A 22,771-nucleotide genomic window follows, 5' to 3' on the forward strand; every position below is an offset into this window, starting at 1 on the left:
AGATAGATAGATAGATAGATAGATAGATAGATAGATAGATAGATAGACAGATAAAAGAAGAAGGAAATTCTATCATTTGTGATGTTGTGGATGAACCTGGAAGGCATTATGCTAAGTGAAATAAGACAGAGACAGACAAATACACACTACGTACGTGATCTCACTTAGACATGGAATTGTGGTTTCCAGGGGCTGGGGGAGGGGGAAATGGGGAGTTTGTGTTTATGCGGACAGAGTTTCAGTTTGGGAAGATGAAAAAGTTTTGGAGGTGGATGGTGGTAACGGTTGCACCACAAAGTGACTGTACTTAATACCACTGAACTGTACACATAAAAATGATTAAAGTGGTACATTTCATGCTATGTATATTTTACCACAATTTTAAAAACTTAAAAAAATTAAGATATCCTTAATGCCAGAAGACAGAGTGGGGGGCGCAACAGCCGTCTCATCAGCTGATGTTCCCAGATGTTTCCTCTCCCCGTGGAGGGGCCCCGGGCCTGGGGCAACCGAAAGAGAAGCCTCTGTCTAAAAAATAACTTTGGTAGGGCTTCCCTGGTGGCGCAGTGGTTGAGAGTCCGCCTGCCGATTCAGGGGACGCAGGTTTGTGCCCCGGTCCGGGAGGATCCCACATGCCGCGGAGCGGCTGGGCCCGTGAGCCATGGCCGCTGAGCCTGCGCGTCCGGAGCCTGTGCTCCGCAACGGGAGAGGCCACAACAGTGAGAGGCCCGCGTACCGGAAACAAAAAAAAATTTTTTTAATTTTAAAAAATTAAAAAAATAAAAAATTTAAAATAAAATAAAAAGTAACTTTGGTGGAATGACTGTCAAGGGACAAGGAGCAAGACCCACTCCGGGGGGATGAGGTGGGAGACAGAGAAGATACTCCACTGCTTCTCCGAATGGTGAGGAGCCCAGAGGCCCTTCTTACCAAAATTGGGGAGAGGTGCCCTTTCTACGGCACAAGCAGCTCACAGGAGGCGCCAGGCCGGGGGCTCCGGAAAATCCAGGGGCTCCAGCCTCGTTCAGGAGCACCACCCCACACTCACGGGGCATCTGAGAGAGGCAGAGGTATCATTTGCAAACGCACAAGAGGATATTTTTACCAATGGTAAAGTGGATTTTTTTTTTAACAAGCATTAAGATTTTTTAAAAGACTTTGGAAATGAAAGGGTTCCCATCTGTATGTGTCAAGGCGAGATCCCCTTTCTGGCACTTCCGAGGCTGCATCAGGGTTGATTCAAATAGAAAACACACCTTCTCTGGCATCTACTCCTCTGGGGAAAGGCAGACTTTATGGCTGAAAGGGTGACCGAGCTCTCCCAAGTTGAGACACTACAACAAACAGCTCAGATACTCTCTGACTCTGGAACATTTCACGAGCCAGCTATGGGGAGAGGCGGTGAGCGGTCGTGTCGACGGTGGGACCCCGATCCCAGCGCTCCAATGTCAGTGAAAGCGAACAGTTTTGTTGCAGAGAATGGCCAGGCCCTGCCAGGCTCTCTGGGACCTGCACCTCCATCCCACCTGGCACCCGCCTGCCTCTGCATCCTGGCCAGCATCTCTGGCCATCACAGAAGCCCGTGACATCCTGCTATACCTTGCTCCCGCTGAAGGCCAAATCAAAACCACTCGGCCCAGCATACGAAATGTTTCCGGACAAAATGCAGCAAAATAAAAGCCACATAGGCCCCTCCTTCGCCCTCGCTCCCTGGGCCACAGCTGGCCCGTCCAATGATGCACACAGGTGGCCTCAGATCTGAGCCAGGATCCGCCCAGGCCACCAGGGGGCCAGGACTGTGAAGCAGGCTTCAGCGGCACATTTTCCATTAAACGAAAGAAAAATGGGCGATTGTGAGCAGTCATACGAACGTAGTGAAATGCTGTCGCAGTCCACTCATTCGAAATAAAACCCATCCCATTAGGAAGACTGTAATTGCAGCCCATTCTGCTCTGGATGAGGCCCACTGTCGGAAGATAAGGGTTTAAAATTGAAAATCAAAGAGCGGTTCCTCAGTGATTCCCAGGAAACGAGGTGCACACAAGAAGGTATTAAACCCACCCACACAAAGACTTGTCCCCGACCCACACCAAGAATCCTAAAAGTCACCTTAACAGATTTCAAATTTTCGAGTAAAACACAATGACATAAATAAGTCCTTAGTCATACTGCACTGCTTGAGTTACCGGATTTTAATGACACCAGCTCTCCAGGTCAGGGGGACCTGACAAAGCTAACCCCACCGCCATGAAGTCGCCTGCCCCTTTTTATCACTTAGAACACAAATTCCAGGGACTTCCCTGGCGGTCCAGTGGTTAGGACTCTGCGCTTTCAATGCAGGGGGCCCGGGTTCAATCCCTGGCCGGGGGAACTAAGATCCTGCAAGCCGTGTAGCATGGCCAAAAAAAACAGCCATTCCAGAACCCATCCCAAACTGGAAGGAAGGACCCCGATGAAACGGAACTCCTGTCCCGCTGATCAGGGAAATACACTCTTCTCAAATAACCGAGCCCCACCCGCCCCCTGGAATCAGACCTCACTCATCCTGGTCTCCCATCCGGGGCCCTTGGACTTGGTCTCCATCTCCCGCATGCTGGGAGTCACTCCCTGTCCACGGTGGACGTCCTGTTCCTACTCTTGGCCATCCCTCTAACCAGAGTTTCTGGTGCCACAGGGAAAGAGTGGGTTTTCTTGCTAGTTGCTCCCCCACTAAATTCTGACATGGCTGGCCTGGCTCCACTTCCATCAGCTCTGAAGATGGCACAGAAAGCCCTGCCGCTTCCTCCCACTGGGCACCCTCGTGTGAGTGGAGAAAGTGAGCCTGAACGAGGCCAGAAATGGGGTGTCAGGGAACCTCAGAGGGGAAGGGGTTCCTGGAATATGGGGCAGCAATAATCAAAACACCCCATCTGCAGCCCACAGCCCGGGGCAGGCTCCCCCAGCCCACAGACTGCAGATCCCACCCACGAGGCCAGGGTCCTTCGACCCCATGCTCTGCAGCCAGAAGATGGCTCTCTCCTCTACACACACGAGATCACTATTAGAAGGCAATATTTGAAACACAGAGATGGCATATCTCCATATGTTAATTACGAGCTCTTTCACTGTCTGGTAATGAAATAATACGTGGAAACTCTGCATGTCAGAACACGGCATCTACCTAAAGAGGGCTCAAAACCACTCCTAAATTTCAGAATCTTCGGAAGTAAAAGAGACGGTCACGCTTGTTGCCAAACAGTGCTGCTGACCTGGAGGAAGGGAACCGCAGCAGAGAAGGGTGGGCCTCCCCAGCTGCCCCCTCCCCACCATTCAGAGTGGGGAGCCCTGCCCCCCACCCCCCAGGCCTCCAGCTTCTGGTTTTTAAGACTCTCAGGATTTGGGAATGAGACTGAGTAGACAAGCACTTTAAAATTCACTACCAGGAGGTTCCCACAGACTTTGCTTCCATGCATAGGAAATAGTCCATTTCTCCAAGTACTTGCCTACAAGTCCAGTTTGAGGGAATTGATGTAGATTGTTCCATTTTGGGTTTTTCAACCAGAGGAAATTTAAAAATTCTTCCTTCCAGCTCAACAGAGCGAATCCACGAATCTACTGCTTCTGTGAAAGGAGGACAAAGACCCTCCTGGGGCCGCTGGATCTGGCAGCAGCTTCTCCCTGGATTCTCAGGGCAGCCAACGGCGTAGGGGCAACAGGACACCAGGCCAAGGGCCCCATGGTGGCGACCAGCCTGACTCATGCACCGGGGTGGTCCCAGGTGGTTCAGGAAGAGGGCCTGGCGTCAATCCATTTGCCAAATCGCCAGGGAAATAAGGTATTTTTTAAATAAATAATGGCTTCTGAGCCCAGGGTTCGGGTCCCCGCCCATGGGGTCAGCGCCCCAGCATCCCCAGCATGGGGGTGGGGTGCTCTCAGGGAAGGGATGTCTCCCTGGAAGAATGTTATCACACCTCAGGATCAGCCTGTGTGTCACAGGGAAGCCTCTGAAGCTCCCCACAGGCTCCCCCATGGGTTCTTGGTTTCCTCTCAAAACCCCAAAAGCAAACCCCAGACCAGGGGCCCTAGGGAGCCTGTGTGCTGGGAGGCCCCCCAGGGTGGTCAGCTGGAATGCTATTTGCTGGACCCCTGCTCAGTGGTGCAGCATCAAAGGAGGGAGAGGGAGGGGAGGGGGAGGAGCAGGGGGAGGGGAGGTGGAGAGGGAGGGAAAGGAGAGGGAGGGGGAGGGGAGGGGGAGGAATGGGGGGAGGGGAGGGGGGAGCAGGGAGGGAGGGGGAGGAGCAGGGGGAGGGGAGGAGGAGAGAGAGAATGTTCCTGCAGAGGACAAGAGAGGGAGAGAGAAGGGAGGGCTGGGGAGAGAGGGGAGGGAGGAGGCAGAGGACAGGAAAGGGGAAGGGAGAGAAGCAAGGCAGGCCCTCCCCCTCACACAGGGTCTGTGGGCGATGGAGCCTTTCTGGAGGTCAATCTGCAGCCTTCACATTAGGCCCAGCCATTCTACTTCTGGAAATATACCATAAGGAAAGAATCACGGGGATCTGCTGAAAAAGAAAAAGGCTTCCCTGGTGGCACAGTGGTTAAGAATCCGCCTGCCAAGGCAGGGGACACTGGTTCGAGCCCTGGTCCAGGAAGATCCCACATGCCGCGGAGCAACTAAGCCCGTGCGCCACAACTACTGAGCCTGCGCTCTAGAGCCCGCAAGCCACAACTACTGAGCCCACGTGCCACAACTACTGAAGCCCGCGTGCCTAGAGCCTGTGCTCCGCAACAAGAGACGCCACGGCAATGAGAAGCCCGTGCACCGAAACAAAGAAGAGCCCCCGCTCGCCGCAGCTAGAGAAAGCCGGCGCGCAGCAACTAAGACTCAACACAGCCAAAAATAAATAAATAAATAAATAAATAAATTTTAGAAAAAAGAAAAACAGAGCTACAGGGTGTTTATGACAGCATCATTCAGGGCAGAAAAACATTCTAAACAAGCCCAATGTCCAAGCGAGGGGCATGGGTCAGTGCACGACGGACAAACTCCCATCGCTGCGGGTCGCAGAAAGAGGCCCCCGGCGCAGCGGAGGGGGAGGCGTGTGGGCAGCTGTGCACGTGCCAAGCACACAGAAGAACCCGCGTGAACAATGCCTCCCCCCACCCCCCACTGCAGGAAAAATCCAGGATGTCTAAGTTTCCTGTTTGCTGATCTCTATTTTCTAATACAATGAACTGGGAGGCTTGCGATAACTAAAGTTGTTAAAAGAAAAAGTGTTCTCTCTTGGCCAAAACTGCTTTAACACTAAACAACTGCATTAAGCCATATGACACTGCTTATATTTGACCACTTCTGACTTAACAAAAACAGCCGTTTCATAGGGTTCAACATGATCTTGTCCTAAAATCCAGATGAGCCGTGAGACCCACAGGAATCATTTCCTCTCAGGGATTTGTGAGGAGCCGTGACTGACTGACCCTCTCAGTGCGGGTCCCCCGTTCCCCCAGAAGACACCAGCCCCACTGCGCCGAGCGCCTCCCACCGTGCCCAATGCCACCGTAACCCTGTGCGAGGATCGTCTCATCCGTAACTCACGTCATCTTGCAAAGCGTGTGGGGGGCTTCAGGAGGCAGGCCAGGTCCAGACAAGCCCTTCCCACCCTCCATCCTTGCTGTTTGGGCTCATTTATAAAACGGGGTCCTGACTGGGCTTCTCTCTCCCCTGCGGGGCTCACTCCTTCCTCTGAATCCTGCACCTCCTCCAAAAATACTGGAAGTGACCATAACAAAAGTTAAAGAAGATGGAATTACCCCAAACCAGGGTTCCAGCTGCCGGCTGGACCTGTTTTCCTGTGTCCCCACCAGGCCACCCTTCCTGTGGAAACACAGCTGTCCCGACCACCTACTCAGTGCTGGCCATGAAGCGTCAGCCAGCCCAGAAACACAGACGCTCAGCTCCCCTTTGCCTCCTGGCTGAACTGCCAACCGCACACACATCAGCTTTGGTCCATGATGTCAGCTGTGAGCAATGTCACCCCCTAAAAAAATGGTCACTGGTCACTCACAGAAGTGACCCAGGGCTGATCAGGGGAGGGCAGCCGTCTCAGGACCGCAACACATAAGAAGGGAGCAGAAATCATGAGAGAAATGCAAAGCAAAACTACAATGAGGTATCACCTCACACAGGTCAGAATGGCCATCCCCCCAAAATTTACAAACAATAAATGCTGGAGAGGGTGTGGAGAAAAGGGAACCCTCCTGCACTGTTGGTGGGAATGTAAATTGATAGAGCCACTATGGAGAACAGTATGGAGGTTCCTCAAAAAAATAAAAATAGAGTTGCCATATGATCCAGTGATCCCATTCCTGGGCACATATCCAGAGAAAACTCTGATTCGAAAAGATACACGCACCCCTATATTCACAGCAGCACTATTTACAATAGTCAAGACATGGAAACAACTTAAATGTCTGTCGACAGATGAATGGATAATGAAGACGTGGTACATATATACAAAGGAATACCATAAAAGAGAAAGGAATAATACCATTTGCAGCAACATGAATGCAACTAGAGATGATCATACTAAGTGAAGAAAGTCAGAAAGACAATCACCATATGACATCACCTATACTGGAATCTATAACATGACACGGATGAACTTATCTATGAAACAAAAACAGACTCAGGGACATAGAGAACAGACTTGTGGTTGCCAAGGGGGAGGGAGCTGGGGGAGGGGCGGAGCGGGAGTTTGGGATTAGCAGATGCAAACTATTCTATATGGATAAACAACAGGGTCCTACTGAACAGCACAGAGAACTATATTCAGTACCCAGTGATACACCATAATGGAAAAGAATATAAAGAAAAGAATGTGTGTATATAGAGATATATATGTGAATCACAGTGCTGTACAGCAGAAATTTTTTTTTAACATCTTTATCGGAGTATAATTGCTTTACAATGGTGTGCTAGTTTCTGCTCTATAACAAAGTGCATCAGTTATACATATACATATGTCCCCATATCTCTTCCCTCTTGCGTCTCCCTCCCCCCCACCCTCCCTATCCCACCCCTCTAGGTGGTCACAAACCACGGAGCTGTACAGCAGAAATTAACACAACATTGTAACTCAACTATACTTCAATTTTAATTAAAAAAAAATTTTTTTTAAAAAAAAGAAGGAAGCAGAGGCCCAGGGCGCTGCTTTCTGGAGTTGTCAGACAGAGGAAACCTGGGCAGGGTGCCAGCAAGCTTACGGTGGGGGGGGGGCTTATCTCACCTGGGGATGGCCCCCAGCACCCGCGCAGACTGCATCTGAGAAGCTGGTTCTTTCCAAGCACCCAGAAATCTGGGGCATTAAAAAAATCTATTCTAAGTACTGGACTGAACTTTCCCTCAGGTTCCATGTGGAGAGGAAAGAAGGAAGACCAACAGGGACGACAAAGCCAAGGGTCTGGAGCTGGGCGGGGGCAGGGGGATGGACAGCAAGGCTCCGAGCCCAGGTCCTACCGCCAGGAACCCCGGGGTGACGGGACTCAAACTGCCCTCCAATTTCTCTCAAAAGACATTTTTTTTCTAAACAGTTGTAGACCTACAAACAAATCATGCAGATAGTACAGAGTTCCCATAGAATACCCTCACATCCGATTCGCCCAGTCATTAAATCTTACATCCAAGTCGCACATTTGTTACAGTTAACGAACCAATATCGGTGTGTTACTGCTAACCAAGGTTACGTTCTATGGACGTTTCCCTGGTTTTAACCCAGTGTCCTTTATCTGCTCCAGGATCCCACCCATTCTATTTAAACATCCTGTCTCCTTCGGCTTCTCCTGGCTGTGGCAGATTCTCAGAGTTTGGTGAAACTACGGTTTCATCTGTTCTAAGGAGTGCTGCTCAGGTATTTGATAGAACGCCCCTCTGCTGGAATTGAACTGCTGTTTTCCTTGTGATTAGATAGAAGTTTTGGGGTTTGGGCAGAAAGGCCACAGAGCTGAAGAGCCATCCCCATCACATCCCATGGAGGGGCACACCATTAAGGTGACGCATCACTGCTGGTGGACCTGGATCCCGTGGCCGAGGCAGGGTTATCAGGTTTCTCCACTGTCAAGTTCCTCTGTTTCCCCTTTTCCAGGCTGTGCTCTTTGGAAGGACGTTACCAGGTACAGCCCATGCTTGAAGAGGGGGGAGTTCCGTCCCCCCTCATTTCTGTTAGTCAACACCAGCAGGGACCACCTCCTGCAGACCCGAATCTCCCTTTGTGGCCACACCCCACAGAAGCCCCATTTGGCCCTTTCTTCTTCTTCTTCTTTTTTTATTTTACTTTTTTGTTTTATTTTTACTACACACTACAAAATACACTGCATAACCTTCTAGCAGGGGTAGACAAGCATAACTGAGTTATTTTTCATCAATCAAGAAAATGCTTCCTTAATCAATGTTCTCCAAACCCTTTGACACATAGTAACGATCAACTCCAGAGATGCGCCTATCTGTTTCCGTCAAATTCCACTGAAAGGAATAATGGGCAACCCTTTTTTCCTTGCCCCCGTTAGTGAACCTGTGGATGCATGCAGTGGCCACTCCCGGAATGAATAAGCACGCAGCCATGATGGCGATCCTGGGGAGAATCTCGAACCACATCGCGACACCATTACCAAGGCCAAACACTTCCTTCCAATCTCCTTAAAGGTGACCCGGCTTCAATCCCTTTCTGGTAACTGACCCTTTCTTCTTATCTCCACTGAGGCCAACACACACAAATCAAAAGCTCCCTGAGGGTCCAATCTCCTCCACCCCGTTTCCTGTGTGCCTGCAAGAACCCAGCGTGGTGCTTTTCCCTCTGCACATGCTGAAATGTCTCCTTCTGAGCTGTCCCGATGTCCCCGGGGTGGCCAGGCTGCCAGGAGCAGCCCTCAGGCCAGCAAGAGGCAGGCAGGCCCCTGGCAGAAGTCCAGCTCCCTAGCTAACCATCCAGGGCAAAGCTGCTCCTGGCCCAGGCCCACACCCTCCTCCACCCACTGGCCACGTAAGAGGGGAGCCGGGGAGATGCACTGCAGACGGTGCGGTCAGGGAGGCTGCAGGAGGTGCAGCTGGAGGGCACTCACTGGGCTCAGCGAATTTGCGTTTCTAGACTTCTGAACCACACCACCCACAGATATGACCCCCTCCTAAAATCCCAACCACGGACAACGTACTGGGACCCCACACACTCAAGCAGAGGTACTCTCCATATCACAAACAGCAGCCACAGGACCTTGGGGAGAGGCTGAGCAGAGCTGCAGGGCCCACTGCTCCAGGCTGGCTCCCCACGGGCCCCGGAGGGTGGGTGCAGCGCCACCCAGGCCCCAGCCTCCGCCTGTCCAGGCACAGCCCTCAGACGCCCGTTCTGATCCTCGAGCCACACAGCTGAAGCCTCCGTGCTATCCCAGCACCAGAACTGGGCCAGGAGTCCAGCAGAGTGGAGCCAGGAGCATGCCTAGGACCACTGAGGCCAGGTGTCACCTCCCGGCCTCCCTCGCATCTCTGTGGACCACCTCAGAGGAAACCACTATGCTGTGGGTCTTGTCTATTTCAGACAGCGCAGGACACAGACCACGTGTGCGCAAGCTCGGATGCAATGACCACACGTGGGACCCAGCCCAAAGCTGGACGGCTGATGGACAGTCTCCCAGCACAACTGCAGGGGTGGGAGGGGCCGGGAAGGCTGCCAGGGGGCGCTGTGGACACAGACAGCAGGGACCTCTAGGATCTCAGTGTGATGGGCAGGGTGGCCTGGAGAGCGCCGGACAGGGGGGGCCCCTCAGAATCCCCACCCAGTTTCTGGGCCGACCCAAAGGAGCTGTTCATACACACCATCTCACTCCGTTATCTCTTCTTACAGCTCTCTGGCTTCCCACTCACCTGAAACCACAGAGCCTGTGACCCTCAAGGGCTCGGGCTGTTTGTGTCTGGTTTTCCTTAAGTGCACAGCTCTGCCCTTGTGCAGGAAGAAAAACTCTCATGGAGAGAACTTATCCATATCAATTACCTGTGTATAGATCTCAGCATCCTACTTGGGTTTATGGACTCTGATTTCATTTAGAAAATACAATGTGCATCTGAATATTAATAAGCACTTGGTGGAATGGCCACATTTAATCATCTCACATTAAATTAAATGTAATCTTGATTTTGATATTATTGTTCCAGCAGGAAAATAAGCCATGAGTCAGTCAATTGAAAGTTCTCCCTGAAGATTCCAAGATGCTGTACTGCTCTTTTTTTTTTCTTTTTCAGTTTTTATTGAAGTTTAATATAGACACTGAAAAGTTCCTTATCATAAAGGAACCCACCCAGGCAAACCTCACACAGATCAAGAATGGGAGATTGGGACTTCCCTGGTGACGCAGTGGTTAAGAATCCGCCTGCCAATGCAGGGGACATGGGTTCGAGCCCTGGTCCAGGAAGCTCCCACATGCTGTGGAGCACCTAGGCCCATGCGCCACAACTACTGAGCCTGCATTCTAGAGCCCGAGAGCCACATACTGAGCCCACGTGCCACAATTACTGAAGCCTGCGCGCCTACAGCCCATGCTCCGCAACAAGAGAAGCCACCACAATGAGAAGCCCACGCTCCACAACGAAGAGTAGCTCCTGCTCGCCGCAACTAGAGAAAGCCCGCGTGCAGCAACAAAGACCCAATGCAGCCAAAAATAAAATAAAATAAAATAAATTAATTTAAAAAAAAATGGGACATTGTCTTTGCAGCAACATGGATGGACCCAGAGATTATCATACTGAGTGAAGTAAATCAAAGAAAGACAAATATCATGATATCACTTATATGTGGAATCTAAAATACAACACAAATGAACATATCTACAAAACAGAAACAGACTCACAGACATAGAGAACAGACTTGTGGTTGCCAAGGGGGAGGGAGGTGGGAGAGGGAAGGATTGAGAGTTTGGGATTAGCAGATGCAAGCTATTACATATAGAATGGATAAACAACAAGGTCCTGCTGTATTGCACAGGGAACTATATTCAATATCCCTGTGACAAACCATAATGGAAAATAATATGAAAAAGAATATGTATGTATAACTGAGTCACTTTGCTGAACAGCAGAAATTAAAACAACATTGTTTTAATTTACATCAATAAAATCTTAAAAAAGAACAAAAGGAAGAAATGGGACATTGTCAGTCCCTCCAGAAGCCCGGTGCCCTCCTGGTGCCCCTCTAATCACCATCTCCCAAGGGCACCCTGACTTCCCACCCGACATGGGAGAGTTGCCCGTTGCCCTTCCCATCAGTGGAGCCATGCAGTAGGGACTAGGGACTCTAGGGTTTGGGTTTTGGGCTCAACAGCACGTGGCAGGACTCATCCAGGCCACTGCGCACACTTGCAGTGCCTGCTCGATGGTTTCCATGTGCGATAAGCCCCAGTGTTCAGAGCAGTCTACGGCTGGTGGACCTTGGGTCATCTGTCGTTTGACAACCACGCTTCTACGGATGCTCTGGTGCATGCGTCTGGAGGGCTCTATTAGTTTCCTGTGGCCCCTGGAACAAATCATCACAAACACGTGCCTTTGACCAACTCAAGTTCAGGAGACCGGGAATCTGAAAGCAGTTTCAGTGGCTGAAATCTAGGTGTTCGCAGGGCCCCCCTCCCTCTGGAGGCTCCAGGGGAGAATCACCTCTTCCAGTTGCCGATGTTGCCGGCATTCTCTGCCTTGTAGCCACATCACTCCGATCTCTGCCTCCGTGGTCACTGTCTTCTCCTCTGTGTCTACATTCCCTCTGCCTCTCTCTTAGAAGGACCTTTGTGGGGACTTCCCTGGCGGTCCACTGGTTAGGACTGGGCCCCAGGTTCGATCCCTGGTTGGGGCGCGCCGAAAAAAAAAAAGGACCCTTGTGATGGCATGCAAGGCCCACCCAGATAAGCCAGGATCATCTCCTCATCTCAGTGTCCCAACTCACGTCTGCAAAAGCTTCACCATGTAAGGTCACATTCACAGGTTCCAGGGATGGGGACCTGCCATCTTTAGGGGCCACCATGCAGCCCACGACAGTGGCCGTATGCACACTGCACCCAGTTTCACTCAGAGCGGGACTGCTGGTGTACGTGCATTTTTAACTTTGGGCGACACTGCAAAACCGCTTCCTAAAGCAGCTGTATAAACTTACACCCCGATCAACCATCAGAGTTCTAGCCGCTCCACAACCTCTTCAATGCCTAGTTTCTGCTCTTTTCAATTTTAGCCCTTCTGGTGGTGTGTAACGGTATCAAATTGGGGTGGGTAATTTTATGTGTCAACTTGACTGGCCACAGGGCGCCCAGATTAAACATTATTTCTGGGTGTGTCTGTGTGTCTCTGGATGAGATGAGCATTTGCATCAGTGGACTCGGTAAAGTAGACACTCTCCCCAATGTGGGTGGGCGTCCAACCCACTAAGGGCGTGAACAGAACAACAGATGGAGGAAGGAGGGATTCGCCCCTTTTGCTGCCTCACTGTAGAGCTGGGACCTCTCACCTCATCTTCTGCCCTTGGGCTGGGATTCACACCATGGGCCCCCTGGGTCCTCAGGCCTTCAAGTCTCAAACTGAACTACACACCAGCTTTCTTGGCCTCCAGCTGCTGACCACAGATCTGGGGACTTCTCAGCCTCCATAATCATGTGAGTCCTCATAATAAATCTCCAAATATAGGGAATTCCCTGGCGGTCCAGTGGTTAGGACTCGGTGCTTTCACTGCCATGGCCCGGGTTTAATCCCCAGTCGGGGAACTAAGATCCCGCAAGCCACGTATAGCGCAGCCAAAAAGAATATCACACACACACACACACACAGACACACACACACACACAATGGTCTGTTTCTATGGAGAACCCTAAAACATCTACAATTTATTTTTCATTTCCCTCCCTGATGACTAATGGAGTTGAGGACCTTTCCATATGGTTACTGGGCCTTCTTTTTGGTGAAATGTCTTTGGTCCCTTTTTCTACTCAGTTGTTTGCCTTTTTCTTGGACAGTGCTTTATTTTAAGATGAGTAATTTGTTAGAACATCTTCCACGAAGCACACAGTGTGGAGGGGAACATGTGTTTTTGGTGTCAGGGCCTGAGATGTGAGGTCCAGATGGATGTGAGTGATGCATTGCCGTGAATTCTGGATGATGAACACCCACCACGGCCTCCAGGACTCTGTCAGCCCAGACGGTTTCCATAAGGAAAACGCACGACAGCTTGTAGTTGGGAACTCAGGTGAGCGAGACACAATTCAGCCCGAAATTAATGTGTTATGCTTCCATTTACTTCCTTGAAACCAGAGCTAATTTCACTTCAAGGAAGTGACCATTACATTGGGACATTGAACTCTACTTGTATTTCTACAAACACACGTGGATTTTACAGAATCTCCTGAGTCAGTCGGCGGCAGCTGCTAATCAAGGCTGCACGGGACGGCCCACCTACGGCTGTGGGTACCACGCGTGAGCACAGAGAGGCAGCCACGCCACCAGCGTGACCACTGGCTTTCTGCCATGAAATATCGGATATTAAATACACCAAGTCTGGCTTCTCTACTTCACTGTAAAGGAAGAAAGCCGGTTTGGGATACCAGTCAACACGAACTGCAGCGTAGTATTCGGGGTTTGATGAAAACCGTCAGGGGAGCGAGCCCCAGGCCTGCCCGCCTGCAGCATGCAATCCCCACCCGTGCCCACCTGGAGCAGCCACTTGGCCCTTGGAGGCAGAGAGGTCAACACACAGGGAGAGTCCCCCACCCCAACAAATGCATCTTTCTCCCAACAAATCATGACTTCTAACTGCCCCACAATTAGCAGGCAGTTTCCAGCTCCAGTGCACGGCAGTAAGCTGTGAAAGACGCATTCACCAGCGTCCTAGCCAGCTCCCCGCAGAGGCCGAGCCTCGGGCCACAGACAGGGAATGGTGCCCACCCCCACCTGTGCCAACGCAAAGAGCAGGCTGTCCATATGTCCGGAAAGGGGAGCAACTGTAAGACATGTTTTCTGATCCATCATTACTCGGAGGATGAACAGCCCACCAGAGCCTGAAAGGGGAAGACTGGGCAGGATCTCGCGGGCCCAGGCTTTCGGGGCTCCTGAGAGGAGCCCTCCAAGAACCCCCCAGAGCTCAGCAGCCTGCAGAGGCCACTGGAGCCCAGCCTCCTGACCTGCAGCCCGGCTTCCCCACGCCCCCTGCCCTCTGCAGGGCTGGTGCAGAAGTCGGTCCCCCTCCCTACAGAGGCCAGGAAGCCACCAGGAGCCCTGGCAACGGGATGAGGGCGGTCATCTGGTGGGCATGGCGGCCCAGCCACCGCGACCTGGGTCCCTCTAGCCTTTCACGCTCGCTGACAACTGGACAGAGGCCTCCCTGTCTCCCAGGCGTCCTGCATCCTTCCGAGTAAGTCAGTGGGGCCACAGAGGTTAACTCCATGTAAGCAAATTAATAATGTGATTTATGGTCTGTCATGGACTTTGTCGTTCTTACAGAGGAATAGTGGCAATTTAATCTAGAAAGCCTGTAAATCTCTAAAGGGTAAAATTAAACATCCGAGCTAGCAAGGCCGGGACGTGGCGGCAGCAGCCTCCTCCCACAGAAGGTGTCGGGCTCCATCCTTCCTCCCTCCCCACGCCTCCTGGCAGCACCCCTCCTAGAGCCCTCCTCAAGCTTCGAGGCACCCCTCCATGTACCTCCCCCGCCCAATCCCCACACCCTCCCCCCGTTCTCATCACAGCCTCCTTCTCATCCTTCACCACCCCTCCGGCGGCCCAACTGGTCCTGAAGCTGGGTGAAGCAAACACCTCCTAGATTCAGCTGGACAATGGCGGTTAGAGTGCGTGTCACCCCACCTGCTCTGCCCCCAACCACAGCAAGACTCCCCCAGGCCTCCAAGGCAGCTCAAGCCCCTGACGGTCAGGACCCGCCATCTCCTGCTGACCTGCCCAAACCACATTATCCTGCTGCCAGACACTCAGCTCCACCCCCATACCGGGTCCCCCACTCCAGGCTGGCCCTTCTGCCTGGAGGCTCTTCTGGCCTGAGCTCTGGACGGGCAAACCCACTCACTCTTCCAGGATGGGGTTCCTGACCCGCACCCCCCATGCCGGGCGCTCAAACCTTCCAGCCTGGGCTGCTCCAGGAGCACTTTGGAGCCAGAGGCAGCCTTGGGCTCCGATGCCCGCCCGCATTCTACAGCAGCCCCCCTCTCAGCTCTTCTCTCCTTACTCCACTCAGCTCTTGACAGGAACTGGGAGTGATGGAACAGAGCGGGCACTCAGGAAATACCTGTTGGATGGACGGACAGATGGATGCATGGACAGATGGAGCTCCCAGCAAAGGGGCTCGGGGGCTAGCATTGCAGTGACCCAAGAGATCAGAGGGCCGGGAGGTGAATGCCGGGGGTGGGGAAGGGGCTGCCATTTAAGTGCCTGGTACCCCTTTATTTCCATTATTAGACAAGTCATCTTATACGACACATGAAAGTAGCAACACACGCTGAGTGAAGGCAAGGGTTTCCAAAGCGAGGAGTGGGGAGCACGATGCCACATGCAGGGGCCCCCACGGCAGCTCCCCCATGAAGTCGATGCAAGCGAGAGGCGCCTCTGCCTCTGGGCGCGGTCACAGCCACTGAAGCCACACAGTCCTCACTGCTGCTTGAGCACAAACCAGCCTGTGATCACGAAGAAAACTGTTATTTAATGAAATGCAATTAATTGAAAAGCTGAAATCTCTTAAAGCCCGAAGGAGAGACACAATCAAGAGTTCTTGGTCTGGAGGGGCTTTTGCTGTCAGAGTTTCCTACCCAAGAAACGGCACAGAGATATGCCCCCAAGAGCAGGAAGCAGACGGCACGTCCACCCTACCACACACTGGCTCGCTCTTGTCAGCCACCTGAAGGGCAGGGAAAGGTCACAGGCAGAATCTTCGCGGCACATGTACACGGATAAAGGCATGTCCAGGAGGGGCCGTAGGTCAGGCCTGCCTCAGGGATTCACGATCTAGCGGTCAAGGCCAGGCAGGCAGGGCTGGGACCCGGGGCCAAGACCCACTGTCCAGCAGTCAGCCACCAGCTCTCACTGCAACCAGCGGGGACCAGCCAGAGACCCAAGGTAGCGCCTGGTGTCTGAGGCCTGGCAGGCGAGTTGGGGATACACACACACACACACACACCAAGCCTGGTGACTGGCACCACCCAGGCACTCTGCTGTAACAAACGCTGACACACACACACATCTGGTCGCGCTCCATCCTCACCACAGCTGGTGGCTGGCAAGGAAGGAAGCGCAGGCCTCCGGGTGCCCCTCTTAGAAGGAGTCATTTGAACTCCCAACAGCCACGCTGGCTGGCTGGCCAGCTGCTGGAGGCTTTCTGGAACTTCCGATTCCCCACCCCTGACAGCTGTCACCAGCTCTGGATAACATGGACATATGTCAGAGCACATGGCCCGCTCATAACACCAAAAGACTGAGGAACGTAAACCGTGTTTTATTTGAGCAACGTGCACGCTTGCTGCCAGAGGGGTCTGAGAAATCCATCATCCTTAATGTAGGCACTCACTCAGCAAACGGGTCTCCTAGTTTCAAAACAATGGATTTTTCCAAGTCAACTGATAGACAAACTGGGAAAAACTATACACTCCATTTTTAAATGAAAATTAGCGGGGCCCACAACAGTTCAGAGAAACACATATTTATTTTTTGTGTGTGTGTTTTTTTTGTTTTTTTGTTTTTTTGTTTTTGCAGTACGCGGGCCTCTCACTGTTGTGGCCTCTCCTGTTGCAGAGCACAGGCTCCGGACGTGCAGGCTCAGCGGCCATGGCTCACGGGCCCAGCCGCTCCGCGGCACGTGGGATCTTCCCGGACTGGGGCACGAACCCGTGTCCCCTGCATTGGCAGGCGGACTCTCAACCACTGCGCCACCAGGGAAGCCCAGAGAAACACATATTTAGAGCTGCCTTGCTTGAGAATCCATTCCGCGAATGTAAAACCAATCCAATGAGAAATAAATATATATATATATATTTTTAAAATACAATTATACATATATATGTGTATATCTCCCAACTGAAAATTCTAAATGCCAATAGTATGCTCCTACTCACTGACTGTTGACTAATTAAAATTTGTCCAGAACAAGTGCCTGAACATTTCAGAGTTGATTCCAGGGGCAGGAAGTGCAAAGAATCCATGGTACCTCCGAGTGAAAAAAGGAAAACACCTTACCAATCCACCAACAATGTTAGCTATTGCCCTGGGTGGCAAGCTCCCAAGCCCTCTTGCTGTCCCCATGAAGGGCTCTGGGTCACCTGTGACATGTCCATTATTCTCCAACCGCCAACCAGAGCTCAGGGCAACAGGTCACCACCATCAGATTTTCTAGGCACAGGTTGAAAATGAACCCCTGTACCCATGATATAAGTCGTCACAAGTCCTAGTCACGCCCACCCAGTTTAAAAACAAATCTGAGGGGGCTTCCCTGGTGGCGCAGTGGTTGACAGTCCACCTGCCGATGCAGGGAACACGGGTTCGAGCCCTGGTCCGGGAAGATCCCACGTGCCGCAGGGCAACTAAGCCCGTGCGCCACAACTACTGAGCCTGTGCTCTAGAGCCCGTGAGCCACAACTACTGAAGCCCACTCACCTAGAGCCTGTGCTCCGCGACAAGAGAAGCCACCGCAATGAGAAGCCCGCGCACCACAATGAAGAGTAGCCCCCGCTCGCTGCAACTCGAGAAAAGCCCACGCGCAGCAACGAAGACCCAACGTAGCCAAAAATAAATTAATTAATTTAAAAAAACAAAACAAATCTGATGCAACCTGGGCCCCAGTGGGACATGGGGGGGTAGGGAGGATGGAGGAGATGGGGGAGTCAGGCGGGGGGTGGTCATGGGGCTTTGCGTTCTCCATCCAATACCAGCGCTGCCCTGAAATAGCAGCCCCCTCGGGCAAGTCACAGCTGCCTGGTTCTCAGCCTCCTCACTGCCAGGTGAAGACCTGTCTCTCGGGCTTGGCGGGAAACTATTTAAAACAGCACGTGCAGAGGGAGAGAAGGCAACAGAAGTGCCCAATGACGTGTGTTTAATTCCAGTTGGTTTCTCCATCCAAAACCACCTTCGAATGCCAGCATGCTTCCGTTTTCAGAAAAACCACAAGATGCAAACATCTCTGTGGTCGGGAGACGCCGGCATCTCAACCCCGTATTTTTTCTTTCCTAATTTTGATCCTTTAGACGCAAAACCACAGGTGCAGCCCCTTACACCAGAATGGCACTTTACACTTTAGGAAGCACTACATTCTCTTACAAGGTTGTACATGAAGCTAGCAGAGCTGACCCTTCAAACTCTCAGTAGAATAGGAGAAGCCACAGCAGGCCTAGGGCCACCAGCACCCCACAAAGCTCTGGTCATCACGTACCAGTATCTCAAATCAGTTCAATGCTGGATCTCGTCTGGACCTCAAAACTATCTCGGCGAGAGCTGTCATGCACATGTGACAGATGCTGAGAAAGGCTCCCAAAGCCAGTGACTCGCCCAAGGCCCTCCGGGATTAGTGGCAGAGCCTTTCTCTTTATAAAACCAGAGCGCCTTCCCCAGCAGGGCCAGAACACAGGCAGGGAGAATCAGGTGGGGGAAGACTGGCAAACAGGGTCAGGCAGAGCGGCCGGAAGCCTGGAGACGTCGGGTCTGACATAAGGGAAAAGACCAGTTTAGAAACCTCCAGATGGAGGAGAAAGGGAACCTGGCCAAGTGGGGCATCAGACTTCCCTGGTGGCGCAGTGGTTAAGAATCCGCCTGCCAATGTAGGGGACACGGGTTTGAGCCCTGGTCTGGGAAGATCCCACATGCCGCAAAGCAACTAAGCCCGTGTACCACAACTACTAAGCCTGCACTCTAGAGCCTGCGAGCCACAACTACTGAGCCCAAGAGCCACAACTACTGAAGCCCACGCGCCTAGGGCCTGTGCTCCGCAACAAAGAGAAGCCACCGCAATGAGAAGCCCGCGCACTGCAACGAACAGTAGCCCCCACTTGACACAATTAGAGAAAGCCCGCATGCAGCAACAAAGACCCAACACGGCCAAATAAATAAATAAAAAGAAAATAAAATATTAAAGAAAAAAGAGGGGGCATCATTCCCAGCACATCCATAACCCAGCTGACTGCAGGGACAGCCCGAGTGCAGAACATCCAGACAACCGAAAAATCCTAAAGGGAGTTTCTGTGAAGGATCAGAATGCCCACTCCCGGGGCTGGATGGCCCTTCCTGGCCATGCTGTCTTCTGGCCTATGCGACATCTGACCTGCCCCCCACCATTCCACGGCTCTCTCCTGCCTGTCCACTGTGGGCAAGGCTCTGTTCTAGGCTCTGGCACTGAGTCCAGCTTGGTTCCGGTGCTGGGTCTTGGGAAGGGAGCAGCAGGGTGCCAGGCTTGTGCTGGAAGGAAGCACGATGCTCCTGGGATTTCATTCATTTGTTCATTCGTTCATCCAACAAGTACCACTGAGGATGTACGAGGTGCCAGGCGCTATTTTTCCTCCGGGGATACAGAGGTCAACAAAGTCTCTGTGTTGGAGCAGTAAGAGACAGAATAAACAAAGTATATAAATAACAAACTGTATTTGGTACTAAGAAGAAACACAAAGCAAGGTTAACATGAAAGGGGGAAGTGATGCTAATTTATGTAGGGTGGTCTGGGAGCTGAAATACAGACAGAGAAGGAAGTGAGACAGCAAGCCAGGTGGACATCTGGAGGAGGCATGTGCCAGGGAGGGGAAGGGCAGGTGCAAAGGCCCTGAGGTAGGCAGGAGCTTGGCAAACTTGGTGACCAAGGGATAAGAGGGAAAGAGCCCATATTCATCAGGAATGATCAAGGATGGACACAGGGCCCCAGGCTAAGGTGGCAGGTGGGGATGGAGTGGGGACAACGCAAAGCAAGCCTGGGCAGTGAGTCTGCCTGACCAGAGCCTGGACAGTATGGTTGGGAGTGAGGAAGGGAACTTGAAAAACAATCAGGCTGAGGAATGTGGGTATGGAGTGGGCACTGGGGAGCCACTGCAGGCTTGAGTGACAAACACCAGACCAGCCCACCCTGGGATGCCCTGCAGCTGGCACAGAAATCACAAGTCACACAGCAACAGCACCCGCCAAAACGGAGGGGGTTCCCAAGCAGACTCAGGAATTTCGAGCCCCACAGAGAGAGCCCAGCTGCGTGACACTGAGGTCACTGCCCTCCCTGGGCTCCCTTGTCATCCAGGAGGGCAGGGAGAGCAGAGGACTGGCTGCTGGAGAGGCAGGGAAGACGGCGCCCACAACGGCTGACTCAGCCTGTGCCTGCGCGCTGCTCTACTGGACCCGAGCCACGGGGGTGGGTGGGGTCTCGGGAGAGGAAGGGGCCAGAGAATCCCCTCTGTGGGCACACGCCCGACCACCGACCATCAACCGGGCACCAGAGCCCCCACTTGGCAGGCAGTCATCTCAAACATGACCTATGTTGGGGATGGAGCTGCATGGCAGTCAGTGCCCACGCCACTCCCCACCCCAGCAAGGCCAGGGCTACGTGAGCCCAGGCTCTCTCCCACTCTCTCAAGGCCAGGCTGCAAGGCAGGCGTGCTGCTTTCTGCCACTTGTTCCGGAAGGCCTTGAGGCCAGCTCAGGGCCTCTGTGCCCACCTGCTCCTATAGCCCTCCTGACTCCCCTGACAATAAAGGTTTCTCCACGACTTCAGACCCTAGTGTCACCAGAGGCGTTGACCTGTTGAGGCTCTGGGTCAGGTGTGGGGGGGGGTGGGGGGTGGGGCCAAGGATGGGAAGGCGGGGCGCCCTGGAGGTGCTGAGGCCTGGAGGGGGCTTGTGCCTCCAGGCTCTGCCCCCACCCTCCCCCAACAGGCCTCGGGGGCCACCCAATCTAAACAAAGCCTAGCTACCACCACACGTGCTTCTCCTCTGAATTCCTCAGCTGTGTCTAGGAAACATCAAGGTGTTTTAGCACTCCCTCTCAGTTTCAGGGGTACGACTGGTGTCTTTTACAATGATCTTTTATTTTTATCCAGCATTTCTTAGCTCAGTTGGCAAATTGGATTATTTATGCGCCTCCATTTCACAATCCATCCCCACCAATTATTCCTGTGAAACGAATTTTTTTAAAAAAAAAAAAAAAAAAAAGGGTTAGAAGTAATCAAGAGAGAGTCATGCAGACAAGTTAACAAGCCACAGCTTGAGCCCGGGGTGCTGGAGAAAGCAAGCAAGGTGCAAAAGAGTAAGAAACTGACCAGCCTGCCAGAGCCCACCCCGGCTCTCACGCACACGCACGCACACACACACACACTCACACACACCCACCCCATCTGGTTCAGCCCACACTTCTCCCAGGCAAAGAAGCCCAGTACCCTGAAGACAGAAAGGCAGGCACTGGGGGAGGGACACCACCCTGCTCCCCAACCCATGAGCAGAGGTCTGGAGAGACAGGGCACCCCAAAACTAGTGCCACCACGCAGACCTGGCCCAGCCTGGAGACCACTCCAAGGGTCTCTCTGCCAGTCCTGTGGTGCCCACCAGGGAGGCTGCCGCTCAGCAAGCTGACCCCCAGCCAGCTCCAACTCGCCCTGGACACCACCCAGAGTCCCAGGAGGCTACAAGCCACGGTCATTCTCCGCTCAGGAGGCCCCCCTCCTGAGTGCAAGTGGAGGCAGTATGGACAGTCCCCCAGGAGTGAGGGCACAGGGCAGGGGGTCCTGGCAGCTGTGGACTGGGAAATCCCCCTGTGTCCCCTGCAGGATGGACACCACCCACAAGAAGGCGAGAGACGCCCCACCTCACCTCACCAGAAGGACCAGTAACCCAGAGGCCTAAGAAAGGAGCTGCCCACCAGGTGCTGGGTACCCACGGAGCACATCAAATGTGAACCCCAGGAAAAGCTGTCCTGTTCCCACCCTCGAAGCTTTCAGGTCATTATTTCTAAACCCACTGTTTATCTCAAAGGCGGTAGGGGGTGGAATTCTCAGAAAGGGGACAGAGCCTGAAGAGGTCAGGGACAGCTCAGCCCACGGGATGAAGGGAACAAAGGAGATGCCCGGTTTGGGGTACCTGACCGTCCCCACGGCCATTTGTGAGTTCGCTTAACCAGATCTGAGGCTGGCCCCTGCCAGGCCGTATCCGAATAGCTTTGAAAAACATCAAGTCTTCCTTCTGCAAGTAAATACTAAGTTGAGACCAACAGGCTAATCTCAGCCTCCTCGCTCCGCGAGGCCCCGGCTGGGTGGGCCCCTCGAGACCCTCCCTCGGCACCGGCACCGGCTCCAGGGCAAGTACGTCCCCGGCCTTGGCACACCGAGGCCCGCCCGCCGCAGAGCCCAGCTCGGGGGCGGGGGGGCTCGCCGTTCGCCTTGACCATCAGAAGCCCAACCTCCCGGCAGCAGCCTGGCCGGGGTGGTGGAGGGGTGGGAAGGGAAGGGGCTAGGACGGCGGGGCAGGTCCGCGCCTCGCCCCCAGCCCCGCGCCGGCCGCCCAGGGGAACCTGGCCGTGGAATTTTTAATTGAGGAGTTTCTCCAGCTGGGCCTCGTTATAAAGGGAAAACGGGGAGGGCTCGAAGACCGGAGCTCGGCTTCCCAGGAGGCAGGGAGCCCAGAAACGACCCCAAACTCGGGAGTTGCCGCCTGGCACGGGGACTCTGTGCCAGCGCCCAGCGGGGCCGCGGAACGCTCCAGCGGCCCGGCCAGCCCGGCGGGACCCGAGAGGGCAGCCACCGCCGGCCCGCGCCCCGGGTCCGCGCCGGGTCGCCCCTCG

The 22,771-nt window shown here is 53.2% G+C and overlaps 1 pseudogene; it reads right to left on the bottom strand.

Moving 5' to 3' along the window:
• Positions 1-8,410: 8,410 nt before the first annotated feature.
• Positions 8,411-8,623, bottom strand: LOC114903501 (annotated as a pseudogene).
• Between the last annotated feature and the right edge of the window lie 14,148 nt (positions 8,624-22,771).

This window comes from Monodon monoceros, unplaced genomic scaffold (assembly GCF_005190385.1).
Source record: "Monodon monoceros isolate NGI ecotype Baffin Bay Population unplaced genomic scaffold, NGI_Narwhal_1 Super_Scaffold_21, whole genome shotgun sequence".
Lineage (NCBI taxonomy): Eukaryota > Metazoa > Chordata > Mammalia > Artiodactyla > Monodontidae > Monodon > Monodon monoceros.